The sequence below is a fragment of the Capricornis sumatraensis genome, chromosome 4 (genome assembly GCF_032405125.1).
Source record: "Capricornis sumatraensis isolate serow.1 chromosome 4, serow.2, whole genome shotgun sequence".
In the NCBI taxonomy this organism is placed as follows: domain Eukaryota; kingdom Metazoa; phylum Chordata; class Mammalia; order Artiodactyla; family Bovidae; genus Capricornis; species Capricornis sumatraensis.
Window position 1 is genome coordinate 32,264,789 of NC_091072.1, and position 17,509 is coordinate 32,282,297.

A 17,509-nucleotide genomic window follows, 5' to 3' on the forward strand; every position below is an offset into this window, starting at 1 on the left:
ACTCCCCTCTCACTCTCTAGCTGTGGTGTGAGGGGTTCTCTTTGGCTCTAGGACCCTTGGGCTTCAGCAGTTGCAGCTCCTGGGCTCTAGAGCATGGGCTCCATTGTTAAGGCACAGGGGCTCAGATGCTCTGCAGCATGTGGGATCTTCCAGGGTCAAGGACAGAACTCGAGTCTCCTGCATTGGTGGGTGGATTCCTCATCACCAGGCCACCAGGAAAGCCCATACTGCAGATTTTCACAGAGACAATATCTTATACAATACTACAAATTTTATAAATGAGAAGAAACATTTCTTTGATCTTTAAAAATAAGCTTCCTTTGTGTGCATATTGTCCAGATAATTCTCTCCTGTCAGGAAATATTTAAAATACACATACAGACAAATGAACAGCCAGGTTCGAGGCAGAGCCTGCTGGGATACAATTTTTCCCCACACAGGTGGCCAGTGATGGGTGGCACACACTTAAATTCACTGGTGCCGTAAACCAGAAAAGGCCAGTCAGAAATTCCTCCCTGTGATATAATCTATGTTTAAACCTTGTCTGATAATCATGGTAGGTCTGTATCTTTTTTGACAAAACCCCCAAATGTGTCTGTATACAGGAGGGAAAGAGAAACCTATTACAATTCTTACTGAGATAAACTCAAAAGCCATATTTCCCCTCTACACATATTCTCAGATTCATCAAGTTTTAACAAATATAAAAGATCTAAAAGTAAACAATAGCAAACCCAAACCCCGAGTGTTTAAAATAACCAGGCTGATGAATATCTTCAAATGCCTTTGTGATGTGTGCAGTGGATTGTTGTTATTGGTAAGTGGAAAGTAGGAGGAAAAAGTTTAAACAGGAGTGTTTTCTTATTTAAATAAATAGAAGGAGAGAAGAACGTTTTTGCCATGCTTTCAGTGCCATTTCAAAGCTCCAAATACGCTAAAACAAATAAACCACTCCCTCATTTTGACCTAGATTACTATTTAAACAAAGGTGCACATTCTTTTTTGTTGTTGTTGCTATTATTCATTTTCTTTTTTTAAAATTATTATTATTTATTTATTTTTTACTTTACAATATTGTATTGATTTTGCCATACGTCAACATGAATCCACCACGGGTATACACGTGTTCCCAATCCTGAACCCCCGGCCCACCTCCCTCCCCATATCATCCCTCTAGGTCATCCCAGTGCACCAGCCCCAAGCATCCTGTATGGTGCACATTCTTAATTTACATGAAAAGCAATTAGACCTGCCATTGATAGCACTGTGAAAAATGTATCTGCTTAGGACAAATTTTTTATTTGGAGGAAAAAAAAGGCTGGAGGTGTTTTTATATTTGATTAAAAAAAAAATAAACTGGAAGAGGTTCTCCCTACCCAAATCTTACCCACTAGCCACTTTGGGACAGAAATGCTATAAAAGTTTTAAACTGGTTGAGACAAGGGTTATTGTTAATATTATACATACTTAAAGGGTGTTTAAAATTATTTTCTGATTCAGACTTTGAGCCCAAATTTAGACATTTTATGATGATATTTAAGAAATCGCTAGAAACTGATATAATTTTTTCCCTTCTTTGGAATGCTTTGGGAATAAGCTAAACACTGAAATACAAAGGAAAAAAATGAATTGAGAAAACCATGGTAGAAATTATATTCATATTTACATTTATTCATATTTATTAAAATATGAATTCATTAGCAGAAATGAATTCTTAGAGTATTTGTATTTTTCTTGGAGTCAAGATTTCATCAAATCAGTAAATGGCTCTTTCTTTTTTTCTTTCTTTTCCTTTTGGAAACTTTCTTTTTCCTGGTTAGAAAGATGGTACACATTCTTTTCAATAAGTAAACATTTAAAGGATAAAGTAAGAGCTTGACTATTCTTGACATTTTAAAATAACATTTTCCCACTTACATGCATTTATTCAGCAAATATTCATTGTTCAAGTTTTGCCTAGTTGAATATTCCTAGATAATAACAGACACCGTGGTTAACAAAGCAAGCTCCACTCTTGCCCTCATAGGCTAAGAAGTCTAGAAGACCTTTACACAAGTGATAAGTGCATTATCATTACAATTTAGACACTTTTGAAAAAAAAAGTTAAAAATTAATTGAGTACAGTTTATCTACAATGTTGTATTAATTTCTGTTATACAGCAAAATGACTCAGTTATATATATACATACATATGCATGCTGCTGCTGCTTATTTGCTTCAGTCTTATCTAACTCTGTGCAACCCTATGGACTGCAGCCTCCCAAGCTCCCTCTGTCCATGGGATTTTCCAGGCAGGAATACTGGAGTGGGTTGCTGATACGTATATACATATATGTTTATATATATATATATATTCTTTTTTATATTCTTTTCCATTGTAGTTTATTACCAGATATTAAATATAGTTTCCTATGTATACAATAGGATATTGCTGTTTATTTATTTTATATTTAATAGTTTGCATTTGCTAATCCCAAATTCCTAATTTATCTTTCCTCCACCTCTCCTCTTACCCTTTAGTAACCATATTTTTTATTCCCTATGTTGTGAGTCTGTTTCTGTTGTTGATAAATTGTTTTATTGGAAAATAAAAAGGTATTTTGGAAGAATACAAGAGGGTCAATCTATTTTTAAAAAAAAAATTTTTAATAGTGGGTCAATTCTAGCCTCGGGTGTACGTGAAAGCTTTCCTGTAGGAAACAGGACAAATAGTAGAGGTAATAGGTGGAGTGGGAAACAGAAGAAGGAGAGAAAAGGATGTGCAAAAGCTTGGGGAGGCAGGCTGCTGGTGGGTCAAGACACAGCAGGACTGACTGCCAAGGAGGAGATGGTGCCAGGTGGGGCAGCAGAGCAGGGCAGCAACTGGATCCCACAGTGCCTGAAACCCACTGCAAAGATTATTTGTGTTTATTAGTGATGGAAAACCACTAGAGGACTTTTAAGTTGGGAAGTGACATGATTCAATTCAAATGGACACTTTCAATGATTACTTTTAAAGCACATTAAGATATTCCTAAAGTGTCAGGAGACATACATTTAATGGCCAGGGGACACGATGGATACTCCTAAAATGGAGCTGGCTAGAGATTCTTGGCTCCATGCAATGATAAAAACAGAGCAATTTGTTGGCTTCCTTCAGTCCGCTGAGCCTTATGTAACAAAATAGAAAAAGCTCAACTCAACCTTTTTTTCTAGCATAACATTTCCAAGAGAAATGAGGTCAAGACTACACAGGTCAGTCTTGGTTGGGAGGTAAAATGCCTAGTCTGTTTGAAGTCTTACTTTGGTTTTATCCTTTCCTATTAGCACTGGTACACACAAATAAGGCCATTCAGCAAAAAATACTGTGCAAACGAATCTAGGCAGCTGAATTGGGGAAGGGCAGACATGACGTGTATACATGAGGAACGGCAGCTGGTCCACAATATCTCATCTCAGTCCTCAGGTGGGACATGCGAGGAGCAGAGGACCAGAGGGAGCTTGGCCAGAGGTGCTGAAACCAGGTCATGTGAGGCAGCAGGACACGGCTTATATGACTCAGTGCGCATGCACGCTGCCACTTCAGTGGCGTCCAGCTCTTCACGACCCCAAGGACTGCAGCCCGCCAGGCTCCTCTGTCCATGGGATTCCCCAGGCAAGATTACTGGAGTGGGTTGCCATTCCCCTCTCCAGGGGATCTTCCCAACCCAGGGATCGAACTGAGTCTCTTATGTCTCCTGCATGGGCAGAGGGGTTCTTTACCACTAGCACCACCTGGGAGGAGATTTGCAATTTTTTATTTCAGTTCCACTCCAATCTGGAGAGAGGGAAGGCAGATCTCCACAAACTGGGAGGAGAGGTTGCTCCCAGCATGCTGGGCAGCCAAGAAACACCAAATATTCACTAAAGGGATTACACTTTAACCAGGTAATGAGCTCAGGGAAGCGGACAACTGAATTCTGCTTTGGGGGTTCCATGAGCTAGTTTCATGTATATGTCAATGGGATATGACTTTCATATGGCTTGCTTCCGATAATCCTGGGAAGTTGTAGATGTTTGTACCATGGTCTGGACACTCCCACTTTATTATTTTTAAACAGTCTTTTCTTTATATTTTCTTTTTAAACTTTTGGCTGCTCTAGGTCTTCGTTGCAGCTTTCTCTAGCTGTGGTGTGCAGGCTTAGTTGTTCCATGGCATGGGGGAACTTAATTCCCAGACCAGGGATTGCACCCATGTCCCCAGTATTGGCCAGTAGATTCTTAACCACTGAAGTAGCACTTTTACAATAGTAGTCTTCTACAATGAAATAGGAAGAAAATGTTGCACAGGATTACTCTTGAATTAAATGAGATAATGTACAATATCTGATGCAAGGTGACTGCTTACAAATATTATTTATTATTGTATTTCAAAATCTGTGCTGAAAAGCAATTTCTGTTTTTCTTTTTGGTTGATACATGTATGTATTAATAATAGGAAGCACGGACTGTTAAATAGGAGCTTCCCAGGTGGCATTAGTGGTAAAGAACCCACTTGCCAATGCAGGAGACATAAGAGACACAGGTGCAATCCCTGGGTTGGGAAGCTCCCCTGGAGGAGGAAATGGCAACCCACTCCAGTATTCTTGCCTGGAGAATCCCATGGACAGAGGAGGCTGGTAGGCTGTAGTCCATGGGGTTGCTAAGAGTCTGACATGACTGAGAGACTTCACTTTCACTTTTCACTTTCATGCATTGGAGAAGGAAATGGCAACCCACTCCAGTGTTCTTGCCTGGAGAATCCCAGGGACGGGGGAGCCTGGTGGGCTTCTGTCTATGGGGTTGCACAGAGTCGGACACGACTGAAGTGGCTTAGCAGCAGCAGCAGCAGAAGTGACTTAGCATGCATGCACAACTGTTAAATGACTCATATTTGTGAAGCATGCAGTCTTAAAGGGAATATCACTTTATCAATGTGAAGGATTCTGAAAAATGCAATGGAAGATTTTATCTAAGCTAGATAAATATTATTATCCTCATTATATAAAGGTCAGAGGGATGCAGGGAAAGTAACTTGTCAAGGAATGTCAGCATTTGAGATTACGATTCTGGCTCTTCTAGCTCCTATAAAGAAAACTGTTAGACAAAGGTTCTCTGAAGCAAAAAATCCCCATCCATTTAAATCATTTTAGCCATGCCAAATGATGATAACTCAGCCATTTCTTTTTGTGTTGTTGGTTTTCTCCATTCAGGTCACATCTCCAAATTAAGTAAATAGTTAAAGAAAAAATACAAACACATAAATACAAGTTTGTGCCATTTTGGCATTGGCTGATCAGGGCAAATGGCTGCAGAGAAGGAAAGGCTGAGAATTCTCTTGCAGAAATTTACAAGACAACCAGGAGGAAGTTAACAATTCAATCTCAATGAATTAACATTGAAAACCAAAAGAGGGACTTCACCAGTAGTCCAATGGTTAATTTACTGCTTATTTAACTTATATGCAGAGTACATCATGCGATATGCTGGGATGCATGAAACTCAAGCTGGAATCAAGATTGCCAGGAGAAATATCAATAACCTCAGATATGCACTAAGGAGCCTCTTGATGAGGGTGAAAGACAGTGCAAAACTCGTTTAAAACTCAACATCCAAAAAACTAAGGTCATGGCATCTGCTCCCATCACTTTATGGCAAATAGATGGAAAAACACTGGAAACAATGATAGAATTTATTTTCTTGGGCTCCAAGAGCGCTGTGAACACTGACTGCAGCCATGAAATTAAAAGATGTCAGTTCCTTGGAAGAAAAGCTATGACAAACCTGACAGTGTATTATAAAGCACAGACATCACTTTGCCAACAAAGGTCTGTATACAGTCAAAGCTGTGGACTTTTTTGCAGTAGTCAAGTAAGGATGTGAGAGTGGGACCATAAATAAGGCTGAGTGCTAAAGAATTGATGCTTTGGAACTGTGGTACTGGAGAAGACTGTAAGAGTCCCTTGGACAACTAGGAGTACAAACCAGTCAATCCTAAAGGATATCAACCCTGAATATTCATTGTAAGGACTGATGCTGAAGCTGAAGCTCTGATACTTTGGCCATCTGATGTGAAGAGTTGACTCATTGGAAAAGATCCTGATGCTGGGAAAGATTGAAGGCAAAAGGAGACGGGGACAGCAGAGTGTGAGATGATTGATGGCATCACTGATTCACTGGACTTGAGTGTGAGCAAACTCTGGGAGACAGTGAAGGACAGGGAAGTCTGGCATGCTGCAGTCCATGGGGTTGCAGAGAGTCAGACATGACTGAAGCAACTGAACAACAAACAACCAGTGGTTAAGACTCTGTACTTTCATTGCAGGGGGCACAGATTTGATCCTTGATTGGGGAACTAAGATCCCACATGCCATTCAGTTCAGTTCAGTTTAGTCACTCAGTTGTGTCTGACTCTTTGCGACCCCATGAATCGCAGCACGCCAGGCCTCCCTGTCCATCACCAACTCCCAGAATTCACTCAGACTTGCGTCCATCAAGTCAGTGATGCCATCCAGCCAACTCATCCTCTGTCATCCCCTTCTCCTCCTGCCCCCAATCCCTCCCAGCATCAGAGTCTTTTCCAATGAGTCAACTCTTCGCATGAGGTGGCCAAATTACTGGAGTTTCAGCTTTACCATCATTCCTTCCAAAGAAATCCCAGGGCTGATCTCCTTCAGAATGGACTGGTTGGATCTCCTTGCAGTCCAAGGGACTCTCAAGAGTCTTCTCCAACACCACAGTTCAAAAGCATCAATTCTTTGGCGCTCAGCCTTCTTCTCAGTCCAACTCTCACATCTATACCATGGACAGAGCCAAACAAAAACAACAACAACAAAAATTCCCCCCCCCCCAAAAAAAAAACCCCAAACCATTCATTACTCCCATAGAAATAAACAGTACTTTATCTAGGGGTACAAACAAAACAACTACACATTCAGAATTAGATGTTTCCTAACTCCAAATATCCACAACGTTTCCAGCTCTAGGCAAACATGCAACGTATTTTCCTGCCTCACCATAAACTTCTTGTGGTTTGTTTCATCATTTGATATAATATCAGAAGCTCCTTACATTGCTCAGAAGCTTTAAGACGTCTATTCTCTTTATTTTCCCTCTAAAGACATCACAAATAAATCATAAAGTGATCCCTTAAGTTTGTCAAAGAGCAAGAGAAAGTCATCTTAGTCAATCTCTCTGAATGTGTTCATGAGCTCATAACACGCTCCATTTGTACGTAGTGATGCAAGTTTGGCATGCAGATTAATGCTATGACAATTTATAGGAGTCCGTCATTCTATCATATTTTCCTCATGTACGACATGTAACAACTAGAAGGAAAAAATGTTTAAAAGCTAGAAGGAATAAGTGTTTAAAAAGCACGTATCATTATTTTACCCCATGGTACTATATTTCTTAGGTTTGTATCCAAATGAATTGTATGTATGTGTCTGTGTATTTATTTTTAATTGAAGAATAATTGCTTTACAATATTATGTTGGTTTCAGCCATACATCAACATGAATCAGCCATAGGTATACATACGTTCCCTCCCTCTTGAAACTCCCTCCTACCTCCCATGTGTGTCTGAATTTTATAATGTTGACACAATTAAACTTATTAATAAAGAGTTTGTAGGGAAAAAGTGATTCTCAAAAATCATTCTCCTTTCAAAATAGAACAGGCTAAATACTGCATGTAAGGATAAACAATGATGCCTCTCACCACAATGCTAATCTTAATGACTGCAAAACTCAGTGAACCTACCTGCAGGGATGGAATGGAGACTCAGATGCAGAGGATGGACTTGTGGAGACAGTGAGGGAAGGAGACAGTGGGGCAATGGAGAAATTAACATCAGCATATAAACACTATCATGAGTAAAGTGGATAGCTCGCGAGAGTTGCTGTATTTGTCAGTTAATTCATATACTGATATTAAAAGTGATTGTCACTATTATTTTGTGAAAGCGAACGTGTTAGTTGCTCAGTTGGTCTGACTCTTTGCAACCCTATGGGTTGTATCCTGCCAGGCTCCTCTGTCCATGGGATTTCCCAGGCAAGAATACTGGAGTGAATATCTATTCCCTTCTCCAGGGGATCTTCCTTCCTGACCCAAGGACTGAACCCAGCTCTCCTGCATTGCAGGCAGATTCTTTACCATCTGAGTCACCAGGGAAGCCCCTTATTATTTTGTATATAAAACTAATCAATGCTGGAAAAAATCTAAAATGCATACTAATAACAAATTTCAAGAAACTACAAAAAAAGAGAAAATGTCTAAATTGTATATGTTAATAGCCTATGTTCATTGGCAAAGAAATAATTTTTAGTCTATGATGTGACTATCTAATGATATTATGAGTATAATGGCACCCCACTCCAGCACTTTTGCCTGGAAAATCCCATGGATGGAGGAGCCTGGTGGGCTGCAGTCCATGGGGTCGCTAAGAGTCAGACACGACTGAGAGACTTCACTTTTCACTTTCATGCATTGGAGAAGGAAATGGCAACCCACTGCAGTGTTCTTGCCTGGAGAATCCCAGGGATGGGGGAGCCTGGTGGGCTGCTGTCTGTGGGGTCGCACAGAGTCGGACACGACTGAAGCGACTTAGCAGCAGCAGCAGCAGCAGCATTGAACCTAAGCACATATTTCCAATACTCTGTTAAGCAAATATATTTTGCCTATGGATAATGTTAGAGACATAGGTTGGTAATGGATTGCATCACATTTTCTATTTACATCTTAATTCTGTAATTGCTCTGCACTCAGAGCTCCCACAGAAGCCAAGGGTTTTCTCAGAGACCTTCGTGGGGAACATCTGCAGAGATGAGGACAAAGCAGTTGTGAAACCTGCTTTTACAAATAAGATGTTAGGTAAAACCTAAAACTCCAAACACGTCATGCTAACAAACAAGTGAAAGCAAACTGTGATCCTACTTGAGATTTAGAATTAAGCATATTTTTGTAAATGGGGCAAAAAGTTTCACTGTTTCGAAAACTTTTGTGGGTCAGATAACCTCAAGTGCCTTGATAGCACCAAAAACTTGAGATATTCAAGGTTATAAAGAAAGAAAAATAGAAAAATGGATATAATACAATTTTGCTTTATTGAGCACATTTCTGCAAAGTGCTTTATTTATCTCAGTCATCTGTGTAATACCACCTTGAAGGATAAATGTCTCTGAAGCAGGAAAAAGAACCACTCACCCCACATTAAATTGAATCATCAGAGTTGGATCTTTAATCACTTTGGTATTTTAAGTGGCTGAAAATATCAGGTCTCCAAAATAACCAGTAAAGATTGATTGATTTATGAAACAGTTCATTGATACAAGCCTAGAAATTCCCAAAATTTTTCAAGAACAAACTGTTTCTAAGATAATGAAGGTTATCTAATACACTGGAGACAAAGTGTGATTAAAATGGTCACCTTGAAATTGGAAAATTATGAATTAAGAACCATGAAACAGTGAAATTACTGGGGTTTTTGAACACCTGCACAAGAAATGACTGTATTTGGTGATAGCTGCCGTTTTATGAAATCTAGAAGGAAGTCCAAATGGAGAAAAACAAAGATGTTCAGGGCGCTATTTTTAAGTGTGACTTTTCTCTTATCCCTGCTAAGAACATCCTAACAAGAGGAAGGGGATTTAAGGACTTGCAAGACCACCTGGCTGCCATTATGCAGAGCTGAGGCCTCAGCCATCCTTAACAATGAAATGGCCTTTGCAGAAGGGTGGGAGCAGTGGTGGGTGGTCCTGGAGGAGGCCTGGCCTCTCACAGAAGCCCCTGGACAGCAGCTGGCACCAGCTACCACTGGAAAGTTGGCTCAGAACACTGGTTGTCGTAACAAAGTAGAGAGAAAAAGTAGAGTGCAGTTTAATTCCCTTGGGAAAATGGGTTATGTCTTATGTCCTTTAAATTAAAACTCCATGTCTCATCTTGACTAATTGTAAGAATAGTTATTTCCACTCAAGCTAGACTTTGTTTTTATAGCTAATACAGCTGGGCTTGGCTTAACTGACTTAATGAACTTTACCATTGATTAAAGATTCTGTTCATCTCTGTATGCATCGGTTGAAAAGGTTGACCCTTCAAGATGGGTCTATGTCCCCCAGGTCTGCTCTCAAGAGCTGACAGAGTTCTGCCAGGACTGCCACCACAGAGTTCCTCATTAGGTACATTCAGTTCAGTTCAGTTCAGTCGCTCAGTCGTGTCCAACTCTTTGTGACCCCATGAATCATAGCACGCCAGGCCTCCCTGTCCATCACCAACTCCCGGAGTTCACTCAGACTCACGTCCATCGAGTCAGTGATGCCATCCAGCCATCTCATCCTCGGTCATCCCCTTCTCCTCCTGCCTCCAATCCCTCCCAGCATCAGAGTCTTTTCCAGTGAGTCAACTCTTCGCATGAGGTGGCCAAATTACTGGAGTTTCAGCTTTAGCATCATTCCTTCCAAAGAAATCCCAGGGCTGATCTCCTTCAGAATGGACTGGTTGGATCTCCTTGCAGTCCAAGGGACTCTCAAGAGTCTTCTCCAACACCACAGTTCAAAAGCATCAATTCTTTGGTGCTCAGCCTTCTTCACAGTCCACCTCTCACATCCATACACGACCACAGGAAAAACCATAGCGTTGATTAGACAGACCTTAGTCGGCAAAGTAATGTCTATGCTTTTGAATATACTATCTAGGTTGGTCATAACTTTTCTTCCAAGGAGTGTCTTTTAATTTCATGGCTGCAGTCACCATCTGCAGTGACTTTGGAGCCCAAAAAAATAAAGTCTGGCACTGTTTCCACTGTTTCCCCATCTATTTCCCATGAAGTGATGGGACCAGATGCCATGATCTTCGTTTTCTGAATGTTGAGCTTTTGAATACTGTTCCGTATCCCATCTGTCCTTGCTGTAACTTATTTGTTTTATTTCTCATCTCAGGATCAGCTTGCCTGTGCCTTCCAACATGACAGTTAACAACTCCATCAGTCTAATTTAGTCTCATGCTGCTGTGAGCAGACTTGAGGAGTGTCCCAGGGTTACCTCTAGGTTCTTCTTTCTTTCTCCTGCTGGCATCCTCTGTTCCTCACGAGATCTCAATTTTCATAATAAATTTCTGGATAAAATGGGCTCAGTTCTATTTCTGAAATGGTACGTAAATTGCATTTTCTGAGTCAGCTTAGATGGTTGGTGTTGGCTGCTTCCATGGCTCTTGGTGAGGATAGGAAGTCTACTCTAGGTTTGTGGGAAAGGGTTTATGATTGATTAGTGATGTTCCCCATTCCCTCTCGCTCTGGGTCAACAATGGCCCCATATTTGCTGACTTTCCCTCTATTTCATAGAGCAGGATCTTAACGGTAGGTAGCTGCCTGTTGGTCTTTGCTGGTGGCTCAGATGATAAGGAATTCACCTACAATATGGGAGACCTGGGTTTGATCCCTGGGTTGGGAAGAAACCCTGGAAGAGGGCATGGCAACCCAGTATTCTTGCCTGGAGAATCCCCAGTGGACAGAGGAGCCTGGCAGGCTACAACGCATGGTGTCAGAAAGAATTGTACAGGACTGAATGACTAGGCACAACAGGGCACAGCAGCCTGTGGTGTCTTTATCTACATTTTACTAACTTTATGGTAACCAAAATTGTCAAAATTATACATAGAATAGTCACAGAGAAAGCTTAGGTCTTTCATTAAAATGAAAATATAATTTTGGGCAAAATTTGACTTTTCCTGGTCAAATTCAGAGTATCCTTGGCATTCTTAGATACTGATTCAACAGTATAGCTTTTCTTTCCGGAGGAGTTTCCTCAGCTCTAGGCTGGTCCTTACAATTTCTTGAGCTGCTGACTTTAGCAATAGAAGAAAGAGAGGCACAAAGTAAAGTGGGATCAAGGGGAAATAGTAGGAAAGAAAAATATGCTGGCACAAGGAAAAGTGGCCAATGGACCCAGAGTAATGAAACTGATATTTTTCTTTGACCCGAAGGTCCTCTCTGATGGCCACTGCAACTCACATTGAATCAGGGTAAACAGGGCTGATAAGACAGGAGCCTCTCAAGGGAAGTAGTTTAGAGGAGCACACTTGTTTGATTGTATAAACTTGAGTGTATCTACTCATGTAATTGCAAAAAGAAATGAAAACCTGCAAACTGTTTATCTGAAAATACATATAGATCATGGCCAATAGGTATATGAAAATGCTCAATGTCACTGATCATCAGAGAAACACGTCAAAACCACAATGAGATATTACCTCACACCTGTCAGAATGGCTATTGTCAAAAAGACAAGAGATAATAAGTGCTGGCCAGGATGTGGAGAATACGGAAGCCCTGTGCACTGTTGCTGGGAATGTAAATTGGGGCAGCCACCATGGAAACAAGTACGGAGGTTCCTCAAAAAACTAAAAATAGAACCACCGTATGATGCAGCCATTCCACTTCTGGGTATTTATCCGAAGAAAATGAAACACTAACTCAAAAGACAAATGCACCCTTGTGTTCATTGCAGGATTATGCACAATAGCAGAGGTGTAGAAACGACCTAAGTGTTTACTGATGGATGAGTGATTATAAGAGATGCTGTACATTTACCAACAGAATATTACTCAGGCATAAAAAAGAATGAAATCTTACCGTTTGTAACAACATGGATGTACCTTGAAAGCATTATGCTAAAAGAAATAAATTAGAGAAATACCATATGATCTCATCCTACCATAGAATCTAAAAAACAAGACAAAACAAAAAATCCCAAACTCATAGATTTAGAGAACATGTTGGTAGTTGCCAGAGGTGGGAGATGTGGGTAGAAGAAATGGGTGAAGGAGTCAAAAGGTGATACAAACTTCCAGTTGTAAAATAAATAAGTCATGGGGATATAATGTACGGCACTATGACTGAAGTTAATACTGTAATGCATATTTGAAAGATCTATAAGTTCTCATCACAAGGAGAAAAACATAACAATGTCTTGTGATGAATGTTAAATAGACTTGTGGTGAACATTTCATAATATATACAAGCAGTGAATCATGATGTTGTATACTTGAAATTAATATAATGCTATATGTCAATTTTACCTCAATAAAAAAGAAATAAACACTAAACAAAACAAACCCCAAAGCTTCATTTTCATAACCGCAATAACCTGTAATAAGACAAACTGCTGGGCTCAAGCTGAGACAATGTCCTTGGATGCAGTTTCAAGATCAAACATACCCATTTGTCTCTTTGCCTGCCTACACTTCATTAAAAAAAAAAAAAGTGGAGATTTTATGATATAACAAACCAGTAAATTGGTGGGAGGGTTATTTGAGAGGCTGGAATGCCTAGAATATCATAAAGGTATAAGGGCAAAGTGCTCTGGTGAATTATTGGTCCTGAAAGAAGAAACTGTGCATGCTTATGGAAACATTTGCGAAAGCAAAACTGGGACTAAACAGACCATCTAGAAATTACATCAAAACTTTTAAAGTGGTCCTGTGTCTCCTCCCAGTATATTCCCAGTTTTCTTTAGAACTAACAGCTCTGCCATATTCTGTCATCCTAGTAGAATATTCCCTAGACTGTGGTGAGAGAAACACAGTTGTATCCATTTTGACAGTAGTTATTCTAACCTTGACCGCAATAACCTTAACCTTGACCTGAAGTGAGTGAGAATTTCCTACCAAGAGCTAAGAAATTACTAAAAACTTAAAAAGGATTGAAAATGTGTTATCCTGCACAGAATACTGGGCATGAAATATGGGTTGACCTCCTTCTTCTTTTTTGTAGATTTTAGCAAACCTTTTAGCTTCCAGGATGCCTGAGGCCATGCGTCTGCCGGCCATGACAAGTCAGATAATTCCACCATTCTTTCCTTTGGTACAGGATATATGGGCTTCCGGTCATGTATTCTCAATAACTATATTACCCTTTGCTGAAATATGAGCTAATTTTTGAAGGATAAGGAAAAATTAATTATTGAGTGGTTAGTGAAGATTTGTGTAGAAAAGGAGAGGAAAAGTTAAAAACAGGAGATGGTGTCTAAGAGCAAGGGCCTGAAGAAGGCCAGGGTGATGCTTCTGATTAATTCTGTAAAACAAATCACCCCATAAATTAACAGCACAAAACCACCATTGGCTGCTCACAGATTCGAAGGGTCAAGAATTTGGACAGGACACAGCGTGGGTGGCTTTTCTCTGCTCCATGAGCTCTGGGGATCTGACTGGTAAACATAAAGGCTAGAGGCTGGAAGAGTCAGAAGGCCGGTCATTCATATGCTGTTGGTTGAGGGCCTTGGTTCATCCCTATCCAGGCCTCTCCACGAGCTCTCTTTAGATAAGTGAGGTGCAGACTTCCTCACAACTTTGTGGTTCATTTTCCAAAGTAGGACTATCTGAGCAAGGAGCCAGGTGGGAGCTATATTCCTTTAAAATGTCCTGGCCTCAGAAGTCACACAGCATCACTTCTGCCTTAATGTATTGGTTACAGCAATCATCAACGTGTTTGAGTTCAAAGGATAGATGAATAGACTCCACTTCTTGATGGAAAATGGTATACAGTGAAGTTCTAGAACAGCATGAGTCTAGAGATAGAAGTGTGGCTATTTCAAGAAAATGCAATGCCGCAGTAATTGAAGTGCAGGAGCCAGTGAGAAAAGCGGCTCAAAATGAAGGTGGTGAGGTAGGCAGGGATCAAGCCTATTCATAATATTAGATGTTGCCTTAAGAATATTGGTCCTTCACAGACTTAGAGAACAAACTTACAGTTGCCAGTAGGGAAGAGCAGGGGGACGAGATAGGAAGTTTGGGATGGACATGTATACACTGCTATATTTAAAATGGATAATCAACAAGGACCTGCTGGATAGTGCAGAGAACTCTGCTCAATGTTGTGGGGCAGCCTAGATGGGAGGGGAGTTTGGGGGAGACTGGATATATGTATATGTATGGCTGAGTCTCTTTATTGTCCACCTGAAACTATCACAACATTAATTGGCTACACTCCAATATAAAATAAAAAGTTAGAAAAAGAATATTGGTCTTTTTTTTCCCCTAAAGCATATAGAAGTCATCCAGAAGTTTACATACGGGAATACGACACTCTGGTTTACTACAGCACAGAGAACGGACTGGAAAGTAGCAACATTAGATGTGAAGAGTCTAATTAAATAACCAGGGTGATAAACAAAGCAGGATGTAGGTGGGTTTGGACCAGGGATTTGGCAAGAGATAGAGAGACATGAATGGATTTAAGAAATACATGAGGTAAAATCAAATGGACCTGCATATGAAGAGTGAGAGAGGCTAGCATGAAAAATGACTCCCATTGTCTGCTGTGCAGCTGTGGGTATAGGGCTGTCTATCACCCCATTAGGGAGCACCAGCAGATCATCAGGGTTTGGGGGGAAGAGCCTGAGCTCATTTTGAGCTTCAGAGAGAGATATGACTGGGCATATTCTAGTGGGCAGTGGGAATCATAGGAAGGGTGTCCAAGGAGAGGCCAGGCTGGAGATCTGGATTTGAGTCATCTAAGCACAGGTAGTAGCTATACCTGCTATCAGAGATAGGATTTTCTTGGGAGGATACAAACACTTGATATAGAATGTTGATTGAAAATAGAAAGGCAGTTCTGCAAAGTGGCTAGGGAAGGTGCTGCAGAGAAATTAGAGGGAAACTGAAGAGAGTGGTTTCTTAGGAGCCAAAAGAAAGACCCATAGTTACCAACTGCATAGAATACATCTAAGAGTTTACATCAGATGAGGTCTAAACATGCTCATTCTGGATAAGACAACTTCTTAGCATGAGATATAGGACCTTGCTTAATAAACTAAAAAGTTTTGTTGTTGTTTGTAATTTTTTAATACTTCACACTAAAAATATAAAGGGGGTATGCATTTCATAAAACATAATATAATACTCTGCTATATGAAATACAATATTACTTATTTCACTAAAGGCATCAGAAAATAAGAGAGAGAATGTTTCAATGTTGAACTGAATATCAAAGCTTTCCTCAGGAACATATTCCATATTAATACTACTTTTTTCTTTAAAAAGTCAAATTTTAATTACTTTACTTTCACCTATAGCACTTTTTATAACATATCAGCTGAAAATTATTTCTAAACTAGAAATTTCTGTAGGTATTGGAATATGCATGCTTAAAATACGTGAACATATAAAGTATTCTTTAACCATATTCTGATTATTTCTCTAAAGCATATTTCCATGTCTAGTTGGTCAATTTTTAAGACATTTACATATATATGGGTATGTTTGTATTTCTGTATGCATGCAGAGAGACTATTAAGCATTATATGAATGTTTTCTTTTTCAGAATGAAATTGAATTCAATGATTCTAAATTAAAGGGAACAAAGTAATACTTCATTATACTTTTATAAAGAGCTCTATTTATCAAGACTAGAATATTTTTAACATAAGCCAACCACAATATGGTTACAAGTCCAATATTCCTCATATCTATTTACTTGCAAAATGAATGTGCTTTTCCACGGGCCTTAAAATAATGAGAGTAAGAAAATAGGTTAAGTCTTAAAAGGTCTGATTCATTTTTTTCAATATTCATGAATGGATTGACTAAATGAAACCATATGTTATATTTAAAATGCTTAATGGAACAGCAAACACATGCATTGAGAAATATTTTTCCAAGTCAAAGACCTATAAGGCTAAAGTAGTTTCAAAAGAATTGCATGCACATGGCCAAGAAAGGGTGTAGGACTGTAAATCTAACCACTGCTTTATAAAAAGTTGGGGCAGTTGGCAAATGTAATGACCGATAAATATTGGTGGGATGCAATTGCCGTCATCAACCTCAAGGATGCAATGGACTAAATAACAAGAAAACAAAGTCAGCGTGTCATTGTGCATATAACAGTAATATGTCAACTCCCAGAGAAAAATTAAAAAAAAAATCAAATCATTATGGGAAAACCAAATTTTACTTATTTCAAATGTATTTTTATAATTAAACATGTTACTTTGTCGAAATGATTAATATGTATATATGTTTAGTGAGTTTTAAGCCAGTGACCCATGAGTATAATATATTAGGTCTAATTTTATTTCCAAGCCTTTATACTGAATTGTCTAACTTCAGGAGCACTGGGAGAAAGTGCAGGTTGTATGCTTAGATCATAGTATCCTGAACTACAAGAAAATGTTGGTAGCCCACCTGCTTACACTAATTTGTACATAGTATTCTCTTCTAAGAATCCTGATAAGATGGGCATGAAATATACTTGTAATTAGAGAGATGCTGAACTACCGGAAAGTAAATGTGGGTACTTAGTCATCAAGAATACCTGCTGATCCTCAGGTAGAGTTTGTATTTAACTTACCTGCATGCTGTGCTTCTACCATTTGTATTTCCAAAAATACCCATTATTCAAATCACTAGTGGCCATCCAATTAAAAAAAAATAACCATGTATCTCACTTTAACAAGTATAATATGTCAATTGATCCAGTGACAAAGTTATATTTTTAAAAAAGGAGTCTACTGATATTGGT